Source organism: Bactrocera neohumeralis, chromosome 2 (genome assembly GCF_024586455.1).
Source record: "Bactrocera neohumeralis isolate Rockhampton chromosome 2, APGP_CSIRO_Bneo_wtdbg2-racon-allhic-juicebox.fasta_v2, whole genome shotgun sequence".
In the NCBI taxonomy this organism is placed as follows: domain Eukaryota; kingdom Metazoa; phylum Arthropoda; class Insecta; order Diptera; family Tephritidae; genus Bactrocera; species Bactrocera neohumeralis.
In genome coordinates, this window is record NC_065919.1 from 52,711,605 (window position 1) to 52,728,668 (window position 17,064).

The 17,064-nt window shown below is 33.9% G+C and overlaps 1 protein-coding gene and 1 pseudogene across 6 annotated transcripts in view; both read left to right on the forward strand.

Moving 5' to 3' along the window:
* Positions 1–17,064, forward strand: part of LOC126760820 (uncharacterized) — a 163,857-nt pseudogene that overhangs the window by 53,059 nt on the left and 93,734 nt on the right.
* Positions 1–17,064, forward strand: part of LOC126751187 (sodium-coupled monocarboxylate transporter 1) — a 153,144-nt gene that overhangs the window by 2,110 nt on the left and 133,970 nt on the right. For 2 of the 6 annotated variants that reach the window (XM_050461232.1, XM_050461236.1), the window contains exon 1: positions 8,662–9,213. The exons of 2 other annotated variants lie outside the window; for them this stretch is intronic. The gene's annotated coding sequence lies outside the window, so the exon portion shown is untranslated. Of the gene's footprint in view, positions 1–8,661; positions 9,214–15,662; positions 15,830–17,064 lie in introns of those variants that run through there. 2 more of the 6 variants (XM_050461233.1, XM_050461238.1) reach the window with 1 other exon arrangement.

Consider the following 17,064-nt stretch of genomic DNA (forward strand, 5'->3'; position numbering starts at 1 on the left):
AATATATTATTTATGCACAATTGAAGAAACGTACGTCGAATAGTTATAGGTTATGAATAGCTAAGACAATTTTCGAAGAAGAAAACCTTGCATTTTCGGCGCTCAATTGTTTAGAAAAAGCTTATATGCACATACATACATATAGTCACCTAAAATGCAAAATAACGTAACATCACTGCTCATAAGTTTACAGACGAAGGAGAAACGTTATAATAAAAACCACTCGTATTGAATAAAATTTGAGTTTGGATTATAAAATGGTTATATTTTGGTTATCATACACTCATATTCAATAAAATTTGAGTTCGGATTATAAAATGGATTATAAAATGGTTATTTATTGGTTATTATGTCCGACAACGATTTGAAATTTTTGTTTGATGATACCTCGTTTTGCATTTTAGGTGACGAAATATATGTATAATTACGATTAAGAATCGATTCCTGACATTCGAAAAATCGATTATTTTACGAGAAAACTCGATTTTCCAGTAGAATCGGAATCGAGTTTACCATCCCTACTAGCAGCCATCGCGTGCACATATAATAACCTCCGCACAATAACCACCACAAAAAAATGATTTTTTTTCCATGTAATTTATATGGAAAACAGAAAATTTGAAATAGGCACCTCTTAATATTAATATTAAGAGCTCATCTTTTGAGTGACTTTCTTTTTCACATTTTCGAAAGTTTTTAGCCTGTTTTTCAGTTGAAAAAAAGGTTGACTCAGAATGACACACCCTAATGTATATATTTACAAATTTTTTCATGTCTAAGGAAGCAATCTGCTCAGAAGTGACGAACTGCATATTTGCGCAACAATGTGAAATTTCACTCGCTTGCGACAAATTCAAAAATAAAATCGATTTAAAGAATGTTTACTCAATGATTCAAAGCAGTTTGCATTTCTATTTTAAAACTTGCATTACAAAACAAATTTCATGAGAATGAAAATGTATGTGACATTACTTTTTTTACTGAGAAAACCCGTATTAGTTGCAGAGAGGATGTGCATTTTTTTTTTTTTAATTTGCTTCCGTTATAACTTTCAGAGAAACATATTTATTCCTTTCAACAAATATTGATAATGCAAAATTTTCTTATATTTATTAAATATTGGCATATAAATCATATGTATATATAATATTTATAGTATTACCCTTACCAACACAAAGCTGCTCCCCTTAACTCGCACTCCTTTCATTTGTTTCCACTTTATCCCGTGGCAGCCACTAATTATAAAATGTTTCGCATAAAATTTGCCAAACTCAGTGCCAACAAACATTATCTGTCTGCGTGTTTTTGGAGTTGAACTTCAAATATACAACAATAAATATACTGCTCACGATAAATGCATACAAATAATGCGTCCCTTACGCCCCTCACAAAGTTTCGCTCTAATGCGCTGCTTCAAAGTTGTTCCGCTTACTTGTTCCATTTCGTCGTTTGCTTCTTTGTTGCACTCGTCCTTCTTAATCTTTTTTCGACTTCCCCAATTGCCGATACACCATGTTGTTGACGCACAGAAGTTTGTACGAATTTGCAACAAGCAACATGCGGTTATAATTTCCTATGCAAAAGCGGATTGCAGCAGCAGCGACGCGGTAAGGATTTTGTGGCCTTACTTGCAGGAAATGCAAATCAATTTGGAAAATTGAGTTTACTTTCTTACTCTTAGGCGAAAGTTTAGCTTAATTGCTCAGTTGGTGTAATTTTGGAAATTTAATAAAAAGCCATTTTAATAAAAAACCTTTAACGTTGATTATGCTAATACGTGCAGAGTCTTTGAAACACCTTTGCGGAGAATATGTAAAGAGAGTAGTGCAGATGAAGTCCTAATGATGGGGGCCAAAGGCTTTGTTTTCTCGATTATATTGCCAAAACAATAACAGGATATGCAAAACAATATACTCAACTATTATTATTACCAACTAAAATTTTTAGAAAATGGAAGACAAAATTTGAGGAGACAAAAAACACTGAAAGCGTAGAGTATGATACTCATTACAAAATTGAAAAGTACTTGGACCCTCAATATAAGTAAAATCCAATATTTAAACTGTGCGGTCGGTCGATTTTTCCCCTTCCTCTAATTCTTAAATAATGTAAACTAATGAACTGATTATATTTGTTTACTCAATTGGTTGTTTATAAGATTGATAGGCATTCCTTATCGAACTTGATATTACAATGAACCCTAAGGTTCATTTGAACCTTCCCAGTAACGTAACGATTAACAAACTTAAAGGTAACCGGGCCTTTGTGAAGTTATGACCAAAGAATTTCGTAGCCATCATAATACTAAATTTCTACCAAATACCAAATTTGGCCCGTATGGGCAAAAAAAATACAATTTCACGTCCTTTAACACAAATCTTTATTATCTCCTTCACAACAAACTCCTGAACCACTACAAGCATTCCAACGCTTAATCTAATTTTCCATACACTTATTATGAGCCTTAGCTGAGATGACTTTCAGTGCCTTCAGCGAGTTTTACTTTTTCCGGTTACATTTTTGCAGCGGTTTTCATTAAATTGTTGGACAGTTTGAAGTCATATTCATAAACCCACGGCTAGTCACCAGTATTGATGCGTTTGATAAACTTAGGCTCCTAGCTAGCTAGGTTGTCAAGCATTTATTAGCGATCTCAACTCATCGATTTGTATGGTTCAGGTCGCTTGATAGTTCGATACGAGTTCATTAACATGTTTCATATCCAATTCATTTGACATCTCTCTGGTGCCAACACGATGATTTCGAGCACTGTTCCATTTACTTTTTCGATGTCATTAGCTGATCAACATCCATCTGTAGGCGCCTCCTATGAGAAAAGTTTTCGATAACTTTACGATCTTCTCTGAATGCTGTCTATCACTTACATAAATGCTTCCGTTCGTACTAAAATACTCGTAGACTCCCCAAGACACCTCTTCAACATTTTCAACCATCTTTTTAATTGTAAAAATGACTGAAAAAACTTGCGACTGTGAAACACACACTAATTGACATGTGGATTTTAAACTTCACACGTGCATAACAAATGGTTGTACCAGTCTGGCGAAGAATTATATCGATTTCAAGTAAGCGCGAAATTTGAAAAAAAAAGCGGTCCGAGTAAAATTTGATCAGTTGGTATAGATTTAAATATTGAAGGGTTCACTTTCAAGTCCATACCTTCTTTCAAATTTAATAAAATAACCTCAGTTTCGAAAACTGATTTTAATAGCAACAATTTTAGCTTTTATATCAAGCTTATGAATTTGGTCTTTATACTCAACAGGCTGTCTAATGGATAAAAATAACAATAATAACAATAAAATTTCAAATCGCTGCGATTTTTTGGTGCGGTTCGCGATTTTTGTTTTTTTTTTTAACAAGTGACATCAAAACGTAATACCATTTTGATCTGGTCATGCTTGGGGATATAAAAGAAACCTGTCGACATTAGCTGAGTGTATCTTGAGATTTAAAGGAGGGCAAGAATGAGAAAATGCCTAATATTTTACGAAACTTGGCAAAAATGTTAATTATAAATGAAAACTGATTTTCGTATTAAACTAGTACAAAAACATTTGAATTTTAAGAAATTCATAGCAGACTGTAACGCATTGGAAAAGAAAGCTAAAATAACAAAAGTCTGACTTGAGGTCGAGAAGAGAAAAAAATTTTGTATAAGAAGAAATTTCCACATAAATTTTGAAATTATGTTCAAGAGGTGTATTTACAATTAATTCATTTTAGACCTTTTTATTACCTACAACTTTGCTATATGATTTTTTTCTATGGAACCCGTAGTTGTGCCGGAAATCGGCATAAAGTGTCTTTGTCGCTTAGCAATTTAACCAGTCCTGTTTCTCTTCCAGACTTCAAATCGCTCGTAAATTATTTTTTCTGTCAATTTTTTATTTTATCTCTCGTTTGCAATGCGTTTCATGCTATGATTTTTATGTTTTTGTTTCGAAAACTCTCCACCCGGGTCTAAATGTATGAGTTAATACGTCACCTTTAGCCTTATCGCTTCATTAAACCAAAATTTTACTCCTACTAAATTCATAATCAATTTTTAAGAGCTATTTGATCACCGTTATTTAGCTAGACTAACCAAAATACCTACCCCTATAACTATAGTTCCATTGCAGAAGCAATTTTCGGTCACATAGAATTTCCTCAAAGGCCAATAAAATCACTCGCATTTCGTTCTCTAAATACGAACATGATTTAACCAGCGCTTAACCACATCATCTAAAATAGCAACAACAACAGCAACAGTTGCATTACTTGCGGCATCAAGTGGAGCAAACTCCGTTGAAACTCATGTTGATAGCACTTGTAGCAACAGAATCTGTAGTTAAATGAAAAGAAAGTGCTGTTTGGCAAAACCGCGACAGCTATTGCCACTATTGCCGACAATCCGCAAAAGTAAATGCCAACAACAAGAACACGCACAGCACGACCGTAATGCCAAAAACTTATGCAACCCCAAATTTCGGCGGAACGGCGGGCGGTGCGCACAAACGCAGCTGTGACTAACAGCAAGGCGAAGTCGGGCGTGCCACTCCCCGCCCCACGAGCATCATACCCCCCTACGTGCTACGCTTATAGCCGCCCGCAATGTTGTAAAATGTTGCACAATATTTTTGCATTTAATGCGAAACTTTTACTGTTAAAACTCTAACCGTTAGCAGAGCAACACAAAATGAAATAAAAGCGCAAAACAAAAATCATAAACAAATCCCAGCAACAAAACGCAAAATGTATTTATTATATGAATGAAGTTGCTTTTGCCATTAGTTACTGTAATGTATGCATGTGTGTTAGTGCGCGTGTATGTGTGTGTGGTGTAGTTAATCTGCGCTTTTGTTGTTGTTGCAGTTGTAGATTTTTTGCGCGCCGCTCGCAGCGCTCAAATTGTGGTAATCGCTGGCATTCACACACATACATACATAAAAACTCACTCACACACACACACACAAACTCTCTGCCTCAGCCATACACACCAACTACACACGCTCATTCGGCGCAATTTAATTGAGATGATTTACCCTTTTTTGCGGTAATTAAGTCGCAATTACGACGCCACTTTTTCAAATTATGCACAAAGCAAAAAACAATTCGGTTAAAGCACCGCAACAAAGCGTCAAGAAGGTGAGCAGCTATTACCACCACATTGGCAAGGTTGCCGCTGTGTGTTTGAGTGTGTGGGTGTGCTTAAATGCGCGTGCAGCATCCACCTGTTATCAAGTGTTGTTGTTGTTGGCTTTTTTGTTGCACCATTTAGCTGGCATTTAGCGTAGAAATGTCAAGGGGCAAATGTTGCTGCCTGCTGCCGTGCAGCAGCGCATGCAGGAGCACCCTTTCGCACAGTGCGCCAAAATGCAAACGCCTCCGCTGCAGTTTGCCCCTGCGCCGCTCATTCGTTGGGAAGTTGAATGTTTTATTAAGTGGTGCTACAAGTTTCCCGTTTTATAAATGTGTCTACATGCAGATCATCTATGCGCGTTTGTATGTGTGTATGGGTATAAATGTACGCCGCTGACAGCAGTTGGCTGAAGGAGTGATTTGAAAGAGGAAATGCATTTACGAAATTTTTTAATAAACGTTAATTATTTACCATTAAATTTCAAAACAATTTTCTTTCTTAAATGAGAAATGATTTTCGAAAATATTTACAGATTAACAGATATATAATATTGGCAACAGTTAGAGGTTTTGCCCACGCCACTATTTGCATTTGTGGTTCCCTACATGCATCAGATCAAATTTTACTCGGACTGCCGAAAAACTACAGCTTTCACTTAATACAAATTCTTATTATTTCCTTGAAAATAGGCCCCTTTGGACCCACATAAGCATGCCAATGCTTAACCCATATTTCATACACTTCTTATAAGCCTCGATTAGGATGTTCAATGGGTCAGCGAATTTTTTTTTTTTTTTTTTTTTTTGGTTTCGGTTTATTTTTGTAGCGCCTTTCGCTAGATTGTTGGACAGGTTCGACGTCATATTGATTAACCCACCTCTCGTCACCAATAATTATAGGTTTGAAGAATGTAGGCTCCTGAGCTAGGTTATCAAGCAGCTCCTTTGCAACCTCTAGTAGACTGCAGACTGAAATTTATGCAAAAGATTAATATCTTGTGGAACGAGTGAAGCATTGGCATGTTTTATACCCAAAACGTTTACTATAAAAGATGTTGAGATCCGCTTCTGGCTTTCTGATGCCAACACGACATTTTCAAGCACGACTATTTTTGTACTTTTTCGATATTATCCTCATTAACAGATGTGTATGGATGAATTTAGGACCTTCATTGAATTCTCTGGAACACTCAAATTTTTGATGCCATGATAAAGTAGACCCTCAGAAACATTTCTGCGACAATATTTCCAGTAAACTTGTTGCTAAATTTGTTTGTCATTGTTAAAAATCACCAGACAAACTTTTCGCATCATAATTTAAAACTTACCAAACGCGCACTAAGTGACTTACCATATACATAGAGCTCCAACTAGAAACGAACACAAAAAGCGATTATACCATTCTAGGAAAAGAAATTTTATCGATTCGGTTTTCAAGCCAAGTTTAAATGATTTTAAAAAAATAAATCCGGGTAAATGATTAAATGTATTATATAAATGTAAAAAAATCGTTTTTTTTTTTTGTTATCAGAAATACTGTAGACCCGTGTACTCATTTTCATTGGGATATCTTAATTTATACTAGAGTAAAACCATGACATAAAGGGTTACAACATGCAAAATAAAAAGCTAAATAAAAAAAGTACACTCTGTAGCACTTGTATATTATTGAGAGCCCGTTAATAATTTTATGGTTGCACATTCCGTTATGCACAATATCAGTTATCGTTATTATTACAGTTTGAATCTCATTAGTAACGCTAACGGCACCTATTTCATCTCGCTTTTTTTTAAATAGCTCTATTAAAAATTTTCAGCGGTTAAAGTTTTGTAAGAAATCGACAATAATGCTTTTGTGAAAGCTTCTAAAACCGTTTAAAATAAATGCACCTGTTAATTATTTATTTATCGATTTCAAATTCAAACAAAACTTGCAATTGTTTTATTACTTAGTACTCCTTAGTAATATTTTCTAAAGACCCACAGCTGCATGAAAACGAAAGTTAATAGAGAATTCAAATAAAATTTATGGCATTAGAAGTAGTTTATTATTTCATTAAAAAATCTAAGACCACCTTTTGTAGTTAATTTTTTGTTTTGAACATCGAAAAAGTTCGTCTAAAATATTATTTAACATTAAGGTACCTCAAAATTGCGAGTACCTCAGCGACCTCTTTAAAAAAGGTGCTTTATTTTGATTTAGGGCAGGAGGATCTTGCAGTCGCACTGAGTTGAAGTTGACCAGCGCCTGCTAAACTCACGTGAAGCCCAGAGATCCAGCACTAGTGCAAACGAATACAACCGATATAAGGAACGCAAGCGATTTTACCAGGCACCCAGCACGATCCAGCGATTCTAAAACATCTATAATTCGTCTAAAAAAATGTCTGCTAAGTAGACATGTCGGCGATAACCTCCACATTCGATTAAAATTTCTGACCTGTGAATGACTTTTAACATCAGTTCTCCTTGATTTTTAGAGAGATATCAGAACGAAACAAGAAAAATAAATATATAGTAGAAGAGTTTATTTCTAAAATCATAAATTATTTTATATATGTATCATGTATACTATACATATATACCGTGAAATTTGTAATAGAAAATAAGAATAGAAATATAGCCCTGAGTTACAGCTTCTGACTCTAAGAATACATTTTAAACACACTTTTTGCCACACCCCCATATGTGGGCAGCTCCCATAGCCAGACAAAAAATTGCTACGCTGTGTGTCCGGTTATTTCACTTCAAATGATTATATATCATAATCACGAATCTAATATATGTAATTATCATATGAAATCAGTATAATAAATTCATAATTTAATTCAATTTATGAAACATTCAATTTCCTACCGGCTCTATCGCCGGCCCTACCGCCTCACTCATGCAAATTGATTTCAGCACAGTCGTGTCGTCAGCAGTGACATCGCGCCACGCCAAGAAAGTGGTCAAGTGCAAGAACGAACGGCGAAAAAAAGCATGAAAACAAACAAGTGAAATAAAATAAATGGCAAAAAGCACACGACCAACTAAATGGGTGCCGATTAAGCTTGAAGATCCGCGCGTTCGACGAGCGCCGCCAATGATCATCATCAGCAATGTAGGAGAGTGACCGCACGAGAGAGAAGCAGCAAACAACAACAGCAAGAGAAGAACATAAATATTATGCAAATGTGTGTATGAATACAACAACAATTGCGGCAACATAAGCAGACTAAGCAGGGCTATCGCGTACAGCAACAACATCGTACTAATGACTAGCAAGACAGCATGTTTGCGCTGCCCAAATGCGCAGAGGAACCTTTTCGCTTAGCTGACATTCATAATGCTCATCACAGCCGAGCGGAGGAAGGCAAAGATGAACCGGCCACGCCGCAAGAAACAACAACATGCGCAAATCTGTGTATGTTTGTGTGCCTGTAAAAGCAATAACAACAAGCCGCTTGTAGACAAGCAATCGAACGCCAATGAAAACAATGAGCTCTCCGCTTTGGTCAGATCTCAGCTGAAACGATCGACTAGGTAGTCGAATCTGAACCTTCGACGCTACCGCAAGTTAACTGCGCTGTGCTTTTGGTGCTGCTGGCTATTGCATTATTGTTAATTTTCGATTTTTTTTGCTCACAAAGTATAGGCCGAATCTCGATAGCACGCTTGAAACGCGGTGTACGCTGCACGCTTCGGTCAGATTGCAAACTGTAACAACACTGGGCGGTTAGCTAGTGTGAAATGCTGCGCGACGTGACTCCAACGCAACCAAAGCGGACAATTTTTCGTAAATAAAATAATTATTGATGTTTATAATTGAATTGTGTGCCGCAGCAATAACTTCGAAAGAGTGAATTTGATCGAAATATTGAGCATAATATAACTCAAGCTTGTGAATTATATTATGAATAGATGCGAATTCGAAATAAATAAAAAATAAAACAAAAAACAATTTAGTGCTGATTAAAAAGGGATAACTGAGAATTTGACAAACACATATTCCATACATATGTGTATTTAAATAAAGCATAGAAAACAGTTGAAATTATAAAGGAGCAAAAAAAAACAACAAAAAAGGTAAACACTTACATATATTTTTAAATATTATATCTCATCTAGTGCAATTCAAGAAAAAATTTAAATTATTAGCAATTAAAGATCGACAAATATTTTGTCAAAGAAAAAAAATGTTACAAGAAAATTTTTTTTTAATTTTTTTTTACTTTCACACTATATTGCATTATTGATTGTTTCGCATATCTTCCAATATGCTAATGTTAAGCATATGCAAATTCATTTATATTCCTACTCTTTTAAGTTTTTTAAGTTTTCTCCAACTTCGCTTTTGCCGCTGAAATCACTTAATTAAAGTCACCATAAAATGCAAATGAAATTGAATTAATTAATTGTAGTTAAATGTAAACAAATGTGGAATGCTCGCATGTTAAATATTAATTTCTGAGAATAGCGAGAATAATAAAAAAATATATCAATGAAAAAAATTAAAAAAGTATATCTATGAAAAAAAAAAAGAAATTGTTATAAAATATTAAAAAAAAAATTAAGAAATTAATTTTTTTATTAAATTAAAAAAATTAAATTAATTTGATTAAAAAATTAATCTTCAAACACGGCATTGCTTAAATTGATTAAACAAAAATACAATATCTAACTGAGTCGAAATGTCCGTCTGTCTGTATAAAAAAAAAAATTAAAAAAAAAATAAATTTATAATAAAAAAATAATAATTTTTTTTATTAATTAAAATTGTTATTAAGAAATTTAATTTTTTTTATTTAATTAAATTCAATTTTTTTATTTAATTAAATTTTTAATTTTCGGTCGGATTAATTAATATAATTAATTTTTTTTTTTGATTTTTAATTAAAAAAAAAGGTTCGATCGCACCAAAGCTATATATGTATATATCCTTCACAAATACAAAACATTTCATAAAATAACTTAATTTTGATCGATCGGTTGGTATGGCAGAAATATTCTCTAGCTTTCCGATCTGAATAGTTTGTTGGGAGATCCCACCATTACCTTAGACAATAATCCATGCCGAATTTCGTGTAGATATCTTAAAAAAGGAAAAAGTCTTTCTTATAAGGACTTGGTATCGATCGTTCCGTTTGCATGGCTATATACGAGTATCTTCAGTCCGACAAATGAGCAGTTTCTTGGTCGCATGAACTGACGGGCATGGCTAAATCAACTCGTCTCGTCACGCTGATCATTTATACACAAACATATGGTATATACTTTACATGTTTCTTGACGTTTCCTTTTGACTTTTACAAACATCCTGGCAAACTTAATATACCCTTTTTAGGGTATAAAAATAATCGATTTTATAATTCAAACAGTGCTTCAATTTAAAGGCACATTTTTCGTGACAAACAGTCCAAACAAGCTAAATTTCGTTTTAAATCTTTTCTTTAAGTGCCCTTAATACTATGTGAATTCGTTTAGAAGAGCACCGACAAAAAATTCTGACTTTTAATACATTTTGTAGTTTTGAACTAACTAAATATTCAAGTTTCTTGATTATTTTTCTTTTTTTTTTTAATTAAGAGTTCGTTTTTCATTGAAGAATTACTGAGTTTCAATAGACTAGCAATTGTAACAAAGTTCAGGGCTCTTTTGTAATTTCATCTATTTTGGAAGCTCACTTTCAACTCTCTCTCTGTCTATCTTTTAGACAACTCGTGAATATTTAAACATCTTCTTTTTGAACATAAACTGTCTGCCCAACTAAATTATCCAAAAATATTTGCACAACAATTTCGAATTTGATCCTGGATTTTCAGCAAAATGATTATGGAAGAGACAATATAAATAAATTTATCTATATTCTATTATTCTGCTCAAAAATGTCACTAAAGATAAATGTTACATTCTTACCACTATATTTAAGACTATATGTACGAGTATATTTGGAATTTGACACTATGAGCCGGTCTCTTCAACACTACTTAACTTAATTTAACCGAATGATAAGTCATTGAGCTGGAGAATTTATAATGAAACTTAGTCTAAAGCCTCACTTAATTAAAGCCACCCTATAAATACATAAAAGTCGAATTTTTATTTGGCAGGTCAGGTCACATACCCGATATTATTCAACCGAAAAGTGATCATGCCCAGTTGTGCCTATTAATGAGTGTTTTGAACTTTACTACAAGCACTATATAAATGGAAGAGGGAGAGTAAATTTATTCTAACAAAATCAAAACAACTCAGAAACTTTCTAAAAATATAATTAACCGGACTAGAACAAATACCTCTACACTTCCATTCAGAGTTCATTAATATTGAGTTCTTTAATTCGTTTTCTCATCGTGCTTAGCGTGCGATTGGCAGGCACTTGACGCATAAAAGACGCCGCATAAAAGCAAAGCATGATCACGTGTCGCCTTGTAACCCGTTAACCCGCTGATTGGTGATAACAATGTAACAACAACAACGCTATCCAGCTCTTATTGTTAGTAAGGCAATTTATTCTGTTTTACGATGTTTTTTAGTTATTGTCACAATTGCGCGATCATTTGTCGCTGATCACAGCACTTTTGGCCTTTGATGTGGCTTCAACACGCGATGAACTCACATGTTAGATAAGTGGCAACTTGAAAAATACTAATATGAAGTGCTTTGCAAAGCAACTAATTCACACTTCGAAAACTATATTCATATACATATAAATGTTTATTCGGTATATATCTAATGTTAACTCCAATCAAGTACTTCTTTGTTGAAAAGAAAAAAATAATTTGGTTTATGCCTAGGATTAATTGTTTACAAATGGCTTTAATATCTCTCTATCTTGTCAGTATATTACAATATTGCACCTCGTAAAACCTTATAAGCTCATAGTCTGCATAGGCTCAGTTTTAGTCTTGGAAAACTAGCTTATCGTCGAGGTCGAACACAACGTTTATAATCAATAATATATAATAATATAATCGAGTTTTAGTTACTTTTCTTACTTACTTGTAAGTGAACTTTATTGTAATATTTTCTAGTTTTATAAAATATACATATGTATTGAGGATTGCAAAGAACAAGAGTCGGAGTAAGTAACAAACTACAAATATAGCCGATAATTAAAAGAAATGCCCTTCATTTAGATAATATTCAGATGAAACGTATTGCATTAGACCGAATGAAACGTTGAAATGTTATTTTCAACACTAAAGTCGAAAAACGTTCCTGTGGGAGATTCAGGACTTACCAAGCGACGTTTTTATTCGTGCTTTAAGATAAGATCTATATATTTATCTTAGATGAGGATTGCACCGCGACCTTAGATCTATTGTACCCTCTCCTAAGTCACAGCGGCCCATCTAGACCCAATATTCGAATATACTGCTAAGTGCTAATGAGACGATGTGACCTCTATAGATGTTCCCTGCGTCTGCAGACTGCTATGCTTGTCAATAAGCAGGTGTTCTGGAGTTTCATGCTCTCTGTCGCAGAACCAGAAATTTTCAGAAGAAGCTTGACCTATGTTATAAAAGTGCTTCTTCAGCTTACAGTGGCCAGAGTCGAATGCGATCGGTAGCCCTAGTGTGTTATAAGAGTTGCTGTCAATACCTATCTCTGCCTTCTCCTTCTTCCTTACGGAGCAGCTCCTTTATGGAAAGAGGACCCACCGCGATGAAGGGTTCAGGTTCTATTATGTTAGTGGATGCTATACCTTTGTGACCGAGCACCCAGAAGAGGTGCACTTGGTTAAGTTCCGCTAGACTATTCAACCGTTCCCTACACTAGTGTACCAGTAGCGATATGATCTCATAGACAGAGATTGCTTTAAGTACCTGTCCTTAAGTATAACTAAACGTTATTTGTGATAGTTGCGTTGGAGGTCAATTTCTACGCACCGACTAATGACAAAGACTTCTGCTTGAAAAATATTCGGGAAACTTGTAATAAGTATGGAAACTTTGATTCGTGGTCCTGCGATTCCTCGACCAATTTCATCCGACGTTTTCGAGTCGTCCATGTACTACTTGAATATCTCGAGAGTGAATCCATTCTATTCAACCTTAATGCTTAGGGTAACCTTGAACTTCTTGGTAAAGTTTCTCCTTTTGGTAATGCTGTCGCTTTGGAGGACAGCCAATGGTATTCAACCACTCAATTCCTACAATCGCTGGTATAAGATTACCTTACCTCTGTCACACCCTTCTGTTGTCATTTGGAGTGTATGTTTAGCTACCGAAGACTGCGATGACAAAGCCACCGCGCCATATGTGATTATTGGTCGCATGATCATGGTATACAACCACCAGACAATCCTTCGCTTGAAGTCTCAGGATTTACCAACTAATCGATTGCACACCATTGGCCCTTATTTCTCCATCATGTGATGATTTCCTAATACCGAGATTAATGTTAACGTAAAATGGAATGAAGCTGTATTGTTAGATATCCAACATTCCGCAACCAACTTTGTTGGAAAATAGGTGCTACCAAAGGGCAAGTTATCTCAATCTCAGCACGTTAGAACTTAGTCTTTTACTATTTCACTCAGCCTTAAAGTACCCCTGGCAAATTTCAACGATGGATTTATATAGAAGACATTTCGACCATTTCTTTATAAATGAGAATAGTCAGAGAAAGAAAGTCACATTATGATATTTATTAAACTTGTACATAGGTATCTCCAAGCATTTGCATTTTGAAGTGTTATTAAATATGAGTCACTTCGGTCGACACCTAGTTCATCCCTGCTTAGCAATTTTTGAAACAACAAAACACTTCATATTTATGTAGAGCAAAATTATTTTTAGTTGACCTAACACCTTACAGTTGCTTTAACAATGTCTCGAGAGTGTTTTGTAAAATCAAATTCAGCACCTTTCTAGCGATAACATGGAGTCAGTCACTTGCTTCACGGTTCCTACGCACTGAATATTTCGCATTTATAAATATTTATGCCTAGTCTATGTATATAAAACCTCAGCAAAGTACCAAAACAGTTTAAAATTTGTAAGCTCGTAAGTTGACTGGTCCAAAAAAGACCAGAGTTGGACTAATTGTTCTGTTATTATTGCGAATTTACCCTGAACAGGATATTTTAAATTTGCCACGATATTTGTAACACTCAAAAGGAAAAGTCAGAGAACCTATAAAGTATATACAATATTTAAATGATCAGCGTGATGAGCTAAGTGGAGCTTTAGTAGGTATGTCCGTATATCCATCCGTCAGTTGATACATACGAACTAGTCCATCAGTGTTCAGATATCACTCTGAAATTTTATACCCGTCCTTTTCTTTCTAAGGAGCTGCTCATTTGCCGTAACAGCTGATATCGGACCACTATAGCATATAGCTGTCATACAAACTGAACGATCGGTATAAAGTGCTTGTATGGAAAACATTTCCATTTGACGAGTTATCTTCACGAAATTTCGCATGGATTGATATTATCCAATAAAACAATGTGATCTCCGAAAAAATGGTTTAGATCGAATCACTAGTGTATATAGCTGCCATACAAACTGGCCGATCAAAGTGCTTATGAGGAATATTTCGTATTTGTAAAGGGTATTATAGTTTCGGCGACATTAATGTTTTTTATTGTTTCCTGTTTATTATATTTTTGAGATGTCAGTTTTATTACTGTATTAATAGTTTTGGCTGTTTTTTACTAGTTTTATAACTATTTCTTTAGATAATATTCAGTTTATAATAGAAACGCATGAAATATAAAACTAGTGAAGAAAAATTTAGATCTAGAAATGCCAAGCTGGTCAAGGTAAATATCAGTTTAGACCTAGAACTTTTTCCCTAAAATCTGTCTAGTCTAGTTATAAGTCGGTGAGGAAAAGTTGTTAGATAAATATCAATTTTTATTGCAAAAAAAAATGATAGAACCAAAAAAAAAACAAAATTGACATTGTAGCCGAGCATAACTTTCGAAACCCTTAAGTCTTTTGAACATTAAAGTCGGCTGACTACTTTGGCTTGCGTTTCAGACCAGTTATGAAGTAGTTAATAACTTGTATATTTGACTATAGGTTATACATGTGTGTAGGTATGTGTACGAGTACAAAAAAAAACGGTGGGCTCTATGTTTTAATTAGTAAAGTGAAAAAGAAAAACAAAAGAGCGATTGCGAATAACTGTAACGTGGTGTGACTCTATGGCCGAGAAAGAGGTAGTAGTCTCAGCTTTGCGTTTTATTTATAAGCATTTAGTGGAGCTTAATTTCGGTTTGAGTGGTGCCTTGTGTATTTTTCAGAAATGAAATTTAAAATGTTCGAAACTTTTAATATAATAATTTAAGTACAACTTAAATGAATTGCATAAAGGTGAAAAGCAAGCGAGAAAATTACAAAAAAATAAGTGGGAATATTAAAAAAATAAATTAATTAAAACAAAAATATTAAAAAAAAATAAAAAACAACCAAAATTATTTTAAAAAAACACAAAAATAACTCGAATTGCTTTTTATTCCAATTTTTATTTTTATGTTTTAAATCACGTGATTAGTTAATCAATCAATCTTTTGCTATATAAAGTAAAATTTAGACTCACTCATATATGGAAAAGGTGGAAAAATTTCTTGCCAACTCCAAACAAATGTGTAATTACACAAAAATCTAATTACTTACTTTTGCAACAGCGGCATTTGTCAAGCTCGCAGCGTTCACACTTCAGCTGCGCCTGCAAATGCATGTCGGTAAGTGGTAAAGTGACGATATGCGCCACTATTAAAACTAATTGAAAGATCACACGCTGCAATAATGAAAAGAAAATTAATTTAGCAAAGCGCTAACAAAAACAAAAATATTTGCACAATAATCATAAGCGAATTATTGTAATTTCTACAATTAAAACTTTTTAATAAAAACATTAAAGCATTGAAAAATTAATACACATTTGATAATGTCAAACGAAATTATATAATTTGGTGGAATTTCATAACATTTGTACTACAAATGCGAATGTTTTGCTATTTGTTAAAATAAAAAAAATAAATGAGTTCCAAACGCTGAACAACAACATGATATTATCGCCGTCACATGACATGCGCGTTATGCGTTCAAAATGGTTTTATCAACGAATACATTTTGTAATTAAAAATAACTAATAAATAGAAGTGGCAAATTAAAGCATTTGCGGTGAATAGTAAGCAATTTGTGAGGAAAAAAATTTTAAAAACTTATTATGAAATTTTTTCGTAAAATTCACAGACTTTTTTTGGTAAAATTTACACTTTTTTTGGTAACAAATTAAGTGTAAGTTCTTAAAAATATTTCATGGAAATTTTTCGAAATCAAATTAACCAAATTAAAAAGTTCCAATGAATAATACTAGCCTAGCAGACAAATTGAAATGTGATTCTTGCATCATCACATCAATTTCTGGCTATTTTTGTGTCTAAAAGCACATACATATTTACTATAATACTACGACACCACTAGCGTTTCAACAAATGAATAACAACGTAATTTCCGCTAGACGAGCGCGTTCACCCGCACTCAAGATCCAACGACCTAACCAAAAAAAACGTATAATTATAATCCTCACTGACCGCCTTGGCCCTGGCGATTATTGGCAAGAATACAGAAACGAACGTACAAACAGACATGGAAAACTATTTCAAAGTGGTAAATGTAAGATATTTAAATTTTTTTTTGTTAATACCCAGTAAACGATTTGGTATGAAATGGAAGAAATTATAAAAAAATAGAAATTTTAAGAAAAAAATTTTAAAATTACCCTTCACATATACAAATGATTCCTTACAAGAATTTTTCCTTACTACAATTTGTATTTAGCCAAATGAAAAGGTTTTGAATGAATCCAATGGTTCAGTTTGTATGGCTCTACATGCTATAGTCATCCGATCTGAATAATTTTTTTGGAGATTGCATCATTGCTTTGGGCATTCATCCTCGCCAAACTTTTGAA